At 40.7% G+C, this 10,906-nt stretch overlaps 1 pseudogene; it reads right to left on the bottom strand.

Moving 5' to 3' along the window:
* Window positions 1-209: 209 nt before the first annotated feature.
* On the bottom strand, window positions 210-7,812 carry LOC118882615 (annotated as a pseudogene).
* Window positions 7,813-10,906: the final 3,094 nt, after the last annotated feature.

The following is a 10,906-nucleotide window of genomic DNA, read 5'->3' as shown; positions in this document are numbered from 1 at the left end:
TGTTTGTACTTCATAAAATCCTATTTGAAAAAAAGTCTAAGCCAATTTTATTTTAAGTAATTAAGTAAAAAAGAAAGACTCTAAAAACAAGGGTCGCACTTATAAATAAAATTTCCCTTGTCTTACATCTTGCAGACTACCCTTCAATAAATTTTGCAATGAGATTTTTTTTCTTGCTTCTTTGAATCTAGTTGGCATACTTACAATTTTTATCTTTTTGGGGTGAATTTTTTTTCCACAAAAACCCAGTTGAGTACCTTGTACCAATTTATACTTCCTTCCTATTTACTGAGTTTCAAATGGGCAGAGGCAAGAATACCAAATAGTTACATAACATGCCAAGACCCTGATTAGTTGACAGTAGATGTTTAAATAAAACGTCCTCCAAATGAAGCAAGTCAGAACTTGAAGTGTCCAAATATGTCATGGGTGACCGTTGAAGTGTACTCACTGGTCCAGTAAATTGATAAGTCCACCCTGACAGCTATGATTCCAGGTAGCAGCCCCACAAACAAAGCAGAAACTGACCAGAGACCACATGGTTCTCTTCCACACACACTGACTCAAAGAAGGGCACAGCCACCGACAACACAGCAGAAGACACCAGCGCCTGGTAGCCCTGCACTTGCGTGGTGTTTACACCCGACCCATGCTGTTTGGCTCCTACCCACACTGGATAAAGTGACGCAGCTAAAGACCCACAGCCGCAAACAGCATTCCAAGGACATTAAACTTCATATCAGAATAGGAATTTGGGATTGTACCTAAAGTGACAGGACGCAGCAGTTGAGTTGTATTTTGGTGAAGTGCTTCTTGTGGCAGAAGGTTTGGATGGGTGTGACAACCACCTGCCCTGGTGGCCGCGCCCGAGACCTCGGACAGGCACGGATGGTGCTGTTTGGCAGAGAGAAGTGCTGAGGACCGGGAAGCCATAGAAGTGACCTCCAGGATGAAGGACTTGCAGGCTAGCAGAATTTTGGAGGTGAAGATGCCCAACTCCTGACGGAAGTAAGGCCCAGTCAGGTGGCCACGGGATGCACCAGGGTCAAGCTCGCATTGGGGGTCCCTTTTGCCGAGAAACAAGATGCAGATGGACACCATTGGTCCGAGGAGCAGCCCAGCAGAAATGTGCCTGTTGCCCAGCCCTGGAGAGCAGTGCACCTCTGCCCCCAGGCGACCAGCCATCCCTGCAGCACGCATCTGCACCAGCACCGCCCACTCTAACCACGGACTCTAAGAGGCTAAACTTTATGATTGGTAAGAAATTCAGACCTTATGGTAGGAAAGGGTAGATGTTTTAGTTTACAAGGTTTCTGAATTTCAGATCACTTTACCTGGGTATCTCTTTGCTTTTCCCATGCAGAGGCCCATCGGGAAGCAGCATGAGTGTCCCGGGCTAGTGCTTAAGGAGGGAGTAATGAGGCAGGATATGGTTGATTCTACCTGGTACACTATCACTCTGCTTCCTTTCAAGGGGTTCCACCCTTCTCTTTGATACAATTGTTGATGTAGAAAATGTGCTAAAATTCCTGAGGAGACTCCTAAGCTCTGAAAGACATACGATCTAACAGAATGGAGTCCTGGCCTCCTTCCTGAGAGACATAAAGCTCAGGCATCTCCAGTCCTAGCTTGCATTTTACTAGCTGCGGGGCCTCAGGTGTGTTACTTACACTCTCTCTGCCTCATTTTCCTCATGTGTAAAAATGAAAATCTTAATAGTTCCTGTGATGGTGAGAGCATGCCAGGCAGATGGGGTGCTGTCTTGTTAGTGATCACAAATTATAATCATTCATTTCAGAAGGCTTTCTCGGTGGCAGGACTCTCCTTTTATGTGTTTTCTAAAACTGTTTAATGAATATATATATATATATATATATATATATATATATGTGTGTGTGTGTGTGTGTGTATATATATATATACACACACATATATATACATTTCAGTTTTAAAAAAACTTTATATTATAATAAACTTCAGTTAGGTTTCTGTTTTAAGGTTAATTTAAACTGTTCTACAAGAAAAATTTCTGGTCTAAGTTCAGAAATGTTCTTGCTTTGTATCTGAATTAAATGTTGGTTACTATAAGAGAGTGGTTCTCAGCCAGAGGTGATTTTTTTTCCACATCTTTATTGGAGTATAATTGCTTTATAATGTTGTGTTAGTTTCTGCTGTACAACAAAGTGAATCAGCTATATGTATACGTATATCCCCATCCAGAGGTGGTATTGACGGTGTGATTTGTCAATGACTGGAGACATTATTGGTTGTCGTGATACAGGGGGTGGTACTACTGAATCTAGGGAGAGAGACCAAGGACGTTGGTAAACATCCTACAGCGCACGGGCAGGCCCCTTGCAACCAAGAATTATCCGGCCTAAAATGTCGTTAGTGCCCATATTGAGAAACCGCCTTAAAGTGACCTAGTCAACAGAAATAGCTAGTAAATAATTTAATTTCCATTAGGGAAAGAACATTTTCTCTTCAAAGGGAAGTTAGGTGAGGATAAACATGCAGCCTGGGGAGCACAGGAGTCAGGCTCATTGCTGATAGATAATTCTGACCTTTCTTTCTGTGCTGATGTTTTGTAGGGAGGGTATTCTAAGAGCCAAGGGAAAGAGAACAGAAGAACCAGGGAAAACGATAAACCTATCCATTTAACTCTAAAGAGGTAAAACGCTTATATCTGTGACTGAAAACAAAAAACAGAAAACTCACAACTAAGAAAAATCATTTATAGGGGTTTTGGACACCAAGTTGGTTAGATGTCTCAAAGCCATCTCGGGATGCTCTGACTCTCAGCCAAAGATTGAATTGAAATAAACCTTCCACTTATCTCTTCGTTATTAAAATATTAACCATATGCTCTAGCAAAGGAAGCAGAGAGCTTTAGGAAGAAAGTTTTAAATAAAAACAAGCTATTGGAAAAGTAGCTACTTCACTTAAATATCTTTATAAACTACTGATTTTTAATAAACCTAGAAAACCTGTATCACTAGGATCAGAAATAGCCAGGCTGTTACCAAAGGGTTTTTATTTAAATGTCTGAGCTAAAGACATTTGGGATAGTTTGGGATATTGTTTAGTAAAGCTTCTCTCCCCTCCCACTCAGGGTGGAGTGTACTTTCCCACCCGTTGACACTGGATTATCCGTGTGACTCTTTGACCAAAGGAACATTAGCAGTCAGGACCCAAGCAGAGGCCTGAAATGTGCTCCTGCAATTTTTTTATCTTGTGTCCTTGAGTGATTAATCATCAGAAGGCTGTGCCTTGGTCGCGCTGCCCCTTCAGTTTGGAACAAGAAAACACACGTAGAGTAACTGAACCCAATCTCCAGCCTGGAGCCAAGCCTGGAGCAGGACCACTTGACCTAACTCAGCTCATATCAGCTGAAGCACCATACGTCTGCACACCTGTGAACTTGACAATAAATGCCTGTTCTTGAAAGGCACTAAGTTTGGGGGTGGTTTGTTACACAACATTATGGTGACAATAGCCGTAATAGAGTGACAAGTCTGTATGATTTGGGTTTTAAATGAATTCACTACAAATGGGATTCTAAATAGATATTTGCAAATTCATTTCTCTTTCCCTCCATTGTTAATGACTATTACTTCTGTTTTCTGAGTTACTGACCAAAATATATGTTTGATGGAGCATGGAATTGGTTACATGAGGGCAGACTTCTACAAGGATTCATCTCTACAAGATGCAGAAATGTCTTTCAAATCACTTTACAAGTCTTTCAGGCATTTGAATAAGAGTGGCCTTTAGAAAGAACCTTGTTGGTTGCATGTAGGGCTTTGAAATAATCTAAGATCTGAGTTAGAAAACAGTCTGTACAGTGGTTACTATCTACGGCCTTCTGGGGAAAAGCTGAGCAGCTTCATTATTTCATTCTTCAGATTTCCAGGAACATTTCTTCCATTTGGCTCATGAGATGAGAGATTTAGCAAAGAAGGGACAAGGCAGCGCTTAGATGGGCAGCTGATGAGTTGCTTAAGCAAAGTTTATTGATTCTTTGCAATCAGAAATCTCATCTACATAAAATGAGGAGTCATTAAATTGCATCTTAATTGTGATCTCTCCTCATGTAATTGAACTTCAACACTTAGGTCAGGGGCTGGAGTGCAAAGGCACTTTCTTCTAGAAAGGTTTTTAAATTAATTTTCCTCCTTATTTACAAGAGGGCGATGCTAGAGCCCAGTGTGAATGAACTATATTAAATGAGCCCATATAAGATTTTGGACAAGTACGTTGACATGGGTTCCACAAGCTGGGGAAGGTTTCTAGCTGTATGTAAGTGTCTTCAGCTGTCACTGATGAATATAAATGTATGGCAGATGAAGAAGGATTGTGGTATAAGCTACAGACTTTAACCTTTAGTCATACCTCTTTTTCTCCTCAGGTTGGAGTGGATAAAACGAGCCTGAGAGGTAGCAGGCTAAAGTTGAGATCACTAGAATCAGAGAATGCCAGAATTTGAAGCCACATGAGAGGCCAGCAAAATTGATCCAATCTGTCACCTAAGGAAATGGAAACCTTCTGAAAGCCAGTGATGTACCCAAGGCTGTACAGATAGTGAATTCCAGAGATGAATGGTACATATAGCTGCTCTGATTGCTAATTCTAGGTACTTCTCAGGTTTAAGAAAAACTGTCGAATTGAAAGTTCCTGAACACAGAAACATTAATTATGGTCATATGCATATACTGTAGAGGGTGTGACTTACTGGCCTTCAAAGGCAGAAGTATTTGATGCCTTTGGTTTGCTGTGGCATCAGCATGTACTTGGGGGCCCTGTGGAGTGGGAGAGCCCACCTGAGCACTGTCTTTCCCCATTGGGAGTTCTCCCAGAGCGTGGTCTCTCCTGGCCCCTGACCCATTCTGGAGTCTATGTTTCTGGCAGGATCTATTCTGACAAAGCTGCACTGGGTGCCCCCTGGCCTCACATTCGTGTCTGTCAAGGTGGTGTGGTTGTCCAGGGCAAGAGTGTAGGTCAGTGGCTCCTGGCAGGTGATGGTTACATAAGCATCCTGCCAGGCACCCGAGTGGAAACGCTGGCCCCGGTGCTTCCGAGAGAAGAGAACATGCCGGGGGCAGCGTGCAGCTGAGGTGCAAATGTGCACATGCTCGCTGGCCTGACGGGAATTTTTTCCAGTAAAGTGATTTTTCACATGGTCAGAGGAGGCAGGAGAAAAGGCACCATCACCTGCCAGACACAGGGTGCCCTAAAACACAAAGTGTTTCAGCTTTGTCTCGGCTTTGAGGGGCTTGGGGTTTGTGTATTTTTAGAGTTACTTATTCTTTACTCTCGTTTCAAGTGGCAAGCACTCCATTCACTTTTCTCGGTGGAGCAAGGACAGACTGATTGGCCCTCTGGGTGTTCAGGAATGAAAGGTCATCCTTCCACTCGGCAAACACATCCACTCTGTGACCTGAAAAAGCTCCTCATGCAGTGCCCCTCGGCCTGGCCAGGCCACATGCTGTCCTCGGAAGACTCAAGCAAGGTGAGGACACAGGCTATGGTCTTAAACCAAAAAGAGAGAGAAGAGAGGGGAAGGGAGTTAATAAATACAGCAGCAGGGAGAAAAACAGGATAGAAAGGATGTAGAAAAGATCGGAGAGGCTATACAGGGGAAGGATTGTTTGTTTGTTTGTTTTCCCTTAAGAAATATTTCTATCAGGACAGCGTCCAGGCTGGATGAAAGCAGGTCTCAGTTCTACTGTATCAGGTTAACATCAAATACATTTGTTTAGTCATCAATCCATCAGAGAGCAATAGAACCGAATTGGTAACATCTCAGACTTTTGAATCAAACGGACATGGATTCAATTTCCAGTCAACAACTTGCTAACTTCTCTAAGGCCTTGGTCTTCTCATTATTAAAAAAAGAAACAGCAGAGCCTTCGCAGAGTGATTGTATTTAATGTGATAATGTGTGAGTGCTTAGTAAAATATGTAACACGTAGTGACTTCTCAAGTTTTAGCTGTTATTACTTAACGCGTATCACAATGGGCATAGCACCAACAGGATTTAAAGAGACACCAAGGATAGAAACTGGCCTCAAGGAACTTATAGTCTGCTTGAGCATATAAGATTAACATCCCTGAAGCAACACTGAACAGCCGAAGGTAGAATAAAATGTGTGGGACGCACTGAAGTTCTACATGGCTTTACAAAGCCCAACAGTAGGCAAGCCAGGATATTATGGTGAATCATCACTTAAGTGGTATATAAAAGTAGGTGCTACAGATAGACTTGGAAGATGAGTATCTTCTAGACCAGTGCTTCTCCAGCTGTAATATGCATACAAATCACCCAAAGATCGCCTAATAATATAGAGTTCAGAGTTCAGTCCTGCGGTAGGGCCTTGGATTCTGCATTTCTAAGAAGCTTCTAAGTGATGTCATGTTACTGGTCTTCAGACCTCTCGTGGAGTAGCAAGGACTTAGGTGTTGGTGCATGTTCCAGGCAACTCAGGTGCCTACCCATGACCACGTGCTTATTTTACATCTATTAATTATAATACTAAACACAGAAGAGGATGAAAAAGAGAAGGAAAGAGAGCCAAGAGAAACAGACCTTGTCTCTACTCGCAAGTTTATTTTTTCTCCTCTTAAATTCTCAGTGATCAGGCCGACATCATCACCAACGCCACCACCACTAACAAACAATGTTAGCTACCTGAAACAACGAGGGAAAAAATACTCATTGAGCAAGTATGTGATGATCTAGGACCATACCTTGAATAGGTGCTAAACAGACATGGCTAAAAGAGTAATCACCATGGGGCAGGACTAGTCAGGGAGAGTTTCCTAGGTAAGCGACATTTAAGACAAAGGCTGAAAGAAGTGACAACTGGGAATAGAGGGGGTGACAAAACTCAGGAACAGGATCTCCCAGCTCTGCATCCTTTTCCTTCTTACTCTTTAATATCACACAAATTACTCATGAGCTACTTTCTGATTACTTTTGGGACAACTCATTCAAGCATTTTTGTGGCTGTCCTCCGCCCCACACACACAGTAGGTTACTCTCTCATCATATATAGAGATCAAAATGATTTTCTTCTTGACTCTTCTGCTTATTATCAGCCTACATTTAGGCTATGTTTGTCTTTCCAGAAGGAAAATAAAGTCCATAGAAGTCAGTCTCCCAGGTTGCAGACTATGAAATGAAAATGTTTTTGATATTAGAAGCATTGCAGAAAAGCAGAAATCACTGACGTGTTGTCTGCGTGGGTTGTGTAATTCTAGCTTAACAATGTATGTTCATTCTGATATATAATAATGCGAGATACATAGGATGCACGTCTTCTTTGGTGAGGAAATGAAACCTTTGGTATCTTATCCAGCTGAGGCAGATGTTAAAACATAGGCTCTGAATTGTCCCTGCTTCCTCGGTATTTTTCCAAAGTCCTACAAAGAGAGTTATACCCACTTATTTCCAGGAAGCAAATTGAGGGAGAAATTATAGGGAAAATAGTTGGTTTATTGCATATGTGGATCTATTCTGTAAACCCACGTGTAGAGTCAGGAAGGGCATTTTTGTCCCTGGGACCAGAACAAATATAGGATTTAGAGAGGGAGGCCTGACTTACCCACAAACCTTGGTCATTGGCAGGATAGAGGGCTTCTGAAATGGAGTGATTTTGGGAACCTTAAAAGGATTCCTTAGACTATAAAACTTCCCCTATCATACTTACTTATTACAGAAATTTATAGAATATGGAACAGACACTTTGGTTTTGTAACTAGAGAGATTGATAATAATCACCTACACTTTGGAAACTTCACCTTTGATGGCATGTCGACATCCAAACATGGCAATGAGTACTATAAGAATTTGTGTTTTTTGAAATTACATTTCACTCAATAGTGGCTTTTCTGTTTTATAAATGGCTTTTCTGTTTTATCACCACTTTGCCTCTTGTACTCTGATTATTTCAGCTTTAACGATCAGTGCTTCAAAGGTCATATGGAGAAATCGAAGTGCCTGCCTTTTCAAATGCTAGTGGCTTGGGTTTTGTTTTCTTTTGTCTTTTATTTTTTCATCCTACTTGCCACATTCTCTGGAGACAGACTTCCCTAGAGATGAGGATTCTATGTTTATCAAACAGCACTGAAGTCTGACATGCTGCTGAATGGTCCCATCTTAGGCAATGTCAGAAGCTAGCTTCTCATCCAAGGAAAATTTTAAACTGCTATTTCTATTCAAATGCAAGAATCCTTAATCACGGATTCTTTTCTAGATATCTGTTGAGGTTTGACAGATTTTCCCCACACAGATAATGGGGGGGATAGAAAAAAGACATAAATGGGAAAGTGGTAGATTTTAGCATCTCAAGTATCATTAGTTTTGCTGATGAAAACTAAATAAAAAAGACTATAGCACCCCAGGGCAAATGAAAAGATAATCACCCCACAGGGCCCCAAAAGACAAGACAGCTCTTATCATGGAAACAGTACTTGGTGTGGGTTTCACTATCCTTCCCAGTGAGAACTTGGAAAGCCAAGAAGACCAGAAAGGTAAGGAATCAATAGACTGCCAGGTCTGGAGCCTCTGACCTTTTTCTTCCATTCTATCACAGCTTATATCAGAGAAACAAGCAAGGGACCAGTTCACCCTAAGGAGTGAAGTTATCGAGCTAGGCTGTGCTAAGATAATTGTGTCGGATGGCTTGGAGAACATCTCAGCGAAGCCAGTGGGCAGTTCCTGAGCAGAAATTGCCTGATAGAAGAGTCCAACACTGGGCCTGAATGGCCCTGCTCCAGGAACCCCACCATTGCCAGAATAGCCCGACTATCTCAGACATTGGCTGGGAACAGCCTGAGGGAAGCATGGCCTCTGTGCAAACACTGGGGTGGACCTGAAAGCACAGCGGCCTGGAGATTGTCAATAATTATGCTCTTTGCTACTACTGGTGCTCGGAAAGTGAGATCTGAGTAGCGCTCTGTCAAAGACCACCAGTGGGAGCTTAGCTATGTGTAAAGTTCATCCCATGAGGACAGGGAAGAATTATTCTAATTGTATTCTAATTAGAGAAATCAATGTGAACTCATGTTAAAAAAAGATAAGAAGATCATAAAAGCAATAGAATGTATTAAAAAAAAAAAAGTACAGCATGCACACAGGCATAGTGTCAGGAAAAGCTAAAGCTTAAAAAGAGCTCGGGGGGAAAAGGACCCTTTTTTTAAAAGACACATTTATTTGAAGCATGAATAAAAATGAGAAAACTGTCTTTTCTTGGAAAAGACAGAACAACGCTGAAGTATTTGTTTGCTTACCCAACCCAAATCTATCGAATATCCCACTATACACAGAAGTCAGCTAAGCACCAGGGACCATTAACATATCAAGGGCCATAGACTCTTTAGAGAATCTTATTATACTATAGACCAAAGATAGAAAAGGGTTTATGAGAGAGTAAGTGGGAGAAAGATGTTAAGTGGTGAAGGGATGAAAGAAGAGGAGAGAAGGAGTATGCAGTCAACATTCACAAGCATTGTGCATGCAAATTCATGGATCCCCCAAAAAGCAGGAACCCTAGCTTCTTGAGTTCACTAGATTATAAACTCTTAATCTCAAATTCCTAATTCATACTTGTCTTCTCTGATAGAATGATTTTTCAGACAAGAATGGATAGAACAAATATCAGTAGAATAAGTGAAAAAAATTCTAAGAAAATACAACCTGCTCTTGGTTTTCTTTTGTCTCTTGGTTTTAACAAATTTTATCTCAGGGTACTCAAGGGGTATATGTAAATACCACTGCCAACTCACAGCCTGTTTTCTTCAAGAAAGCATGAGAAACAGAACACATGTTGGGTAAATGAAGGCACAATACATCCAAAAGGGAAAAATACAGATGAACCAGCACACATGTTAGTAATCCTAAATAGGGTTCTAGAACATGTTATATGTACTTAGAGATGGAGATTTGGTCACTAGTAACCAGTATGGATTTAGTAAAAGCAGAGGGTAGCAAACTAATTACATATCCTTTTGTGACAGGTTATCATTGGGCTGGCAGGTTAAGGGAATAGAGTAAACATCATATTCTGTAATTTGACAAGGATTCATAGATCCTCTCATACCTTGTGTATTGGACAGAGCAGTGCAAGTTGTGTGTAGTACAACTAGGAGAACATACAAATGCTTGGTGAATGAACTCAGAGAATCATTACTGTCCAATTGATGTCTTCACTGGCGTTCCTCAGAAATTCATCTTGCCCCTGTCCAGTTCAACATTATGTGTATCAATGACTGATGATTTCCTAGGAGCATGTAGCTAAAGTTGGGGAATAGCACTAAGCCTAGGGTGTAGCTAAAATTGTAATGAATGAATCAGGATCTAAAACTGATGAATTTTAAGTTGGGGCCTTTTGTTTTTGTTAAATTTAGGTTTAATGGATCTAGGAACATAATAGCATCATTTCATTTCGCATGGGTAAGGCCACACTTTTTTTTTTTTTTACCATTTTTAAAAATTGAAGTATAGTTAATTTACAATGTTGTGTTACTTTCAGGTATACAGCAAAGTGATTCAGTTATATATATATGAATCTGAAAAATTATACATATAATTATAAAAATTATGTGTATAATTTTTCAGATTCTTTTCCATTATAGGTTATTACAAGATATTGAATATAGTTCCCTGTGCTATATAGTAGGTCCTTGTTGTTTATCTGTTTTATACATAGTAGTGTGTATATGTTAATCCCAAACTCCTAATTTAAATTAGGCCATACTTTCAGTAGTACTATGTGTACTTCTGGGTGCCGTATTTTTAATAGTGTATTTACAGACTGCACCTGTCCTGATGAAAAATATAGAATAATAAAAGACCTCAAAATAATTTAACATAAGAAATGAATGAAGGAACTGGGGAGTGTTCAAC

This window comes from Balaenoptera musculus, chromosome 1, assembly GCF_009873245.2.
Source record: "Balaenoptera musculus isolate JJ_BM4_2016_0621 chromosome 1, mBalMus1.pri.v3, whole genome shotgun sequence".
Classification (NCBI taxonomy): domain Eukaryota; kingdom Metazoa; phylum Chordata; class Mammalia; order Artiodactyla; family Balaenopteridae; genus Balaenoptera; species Balaenoptera musculus.
Note: the sequence above shows the minus strand (reverse complement) of the source record. Positions and strands in the feature narration are given on the sequence as shown.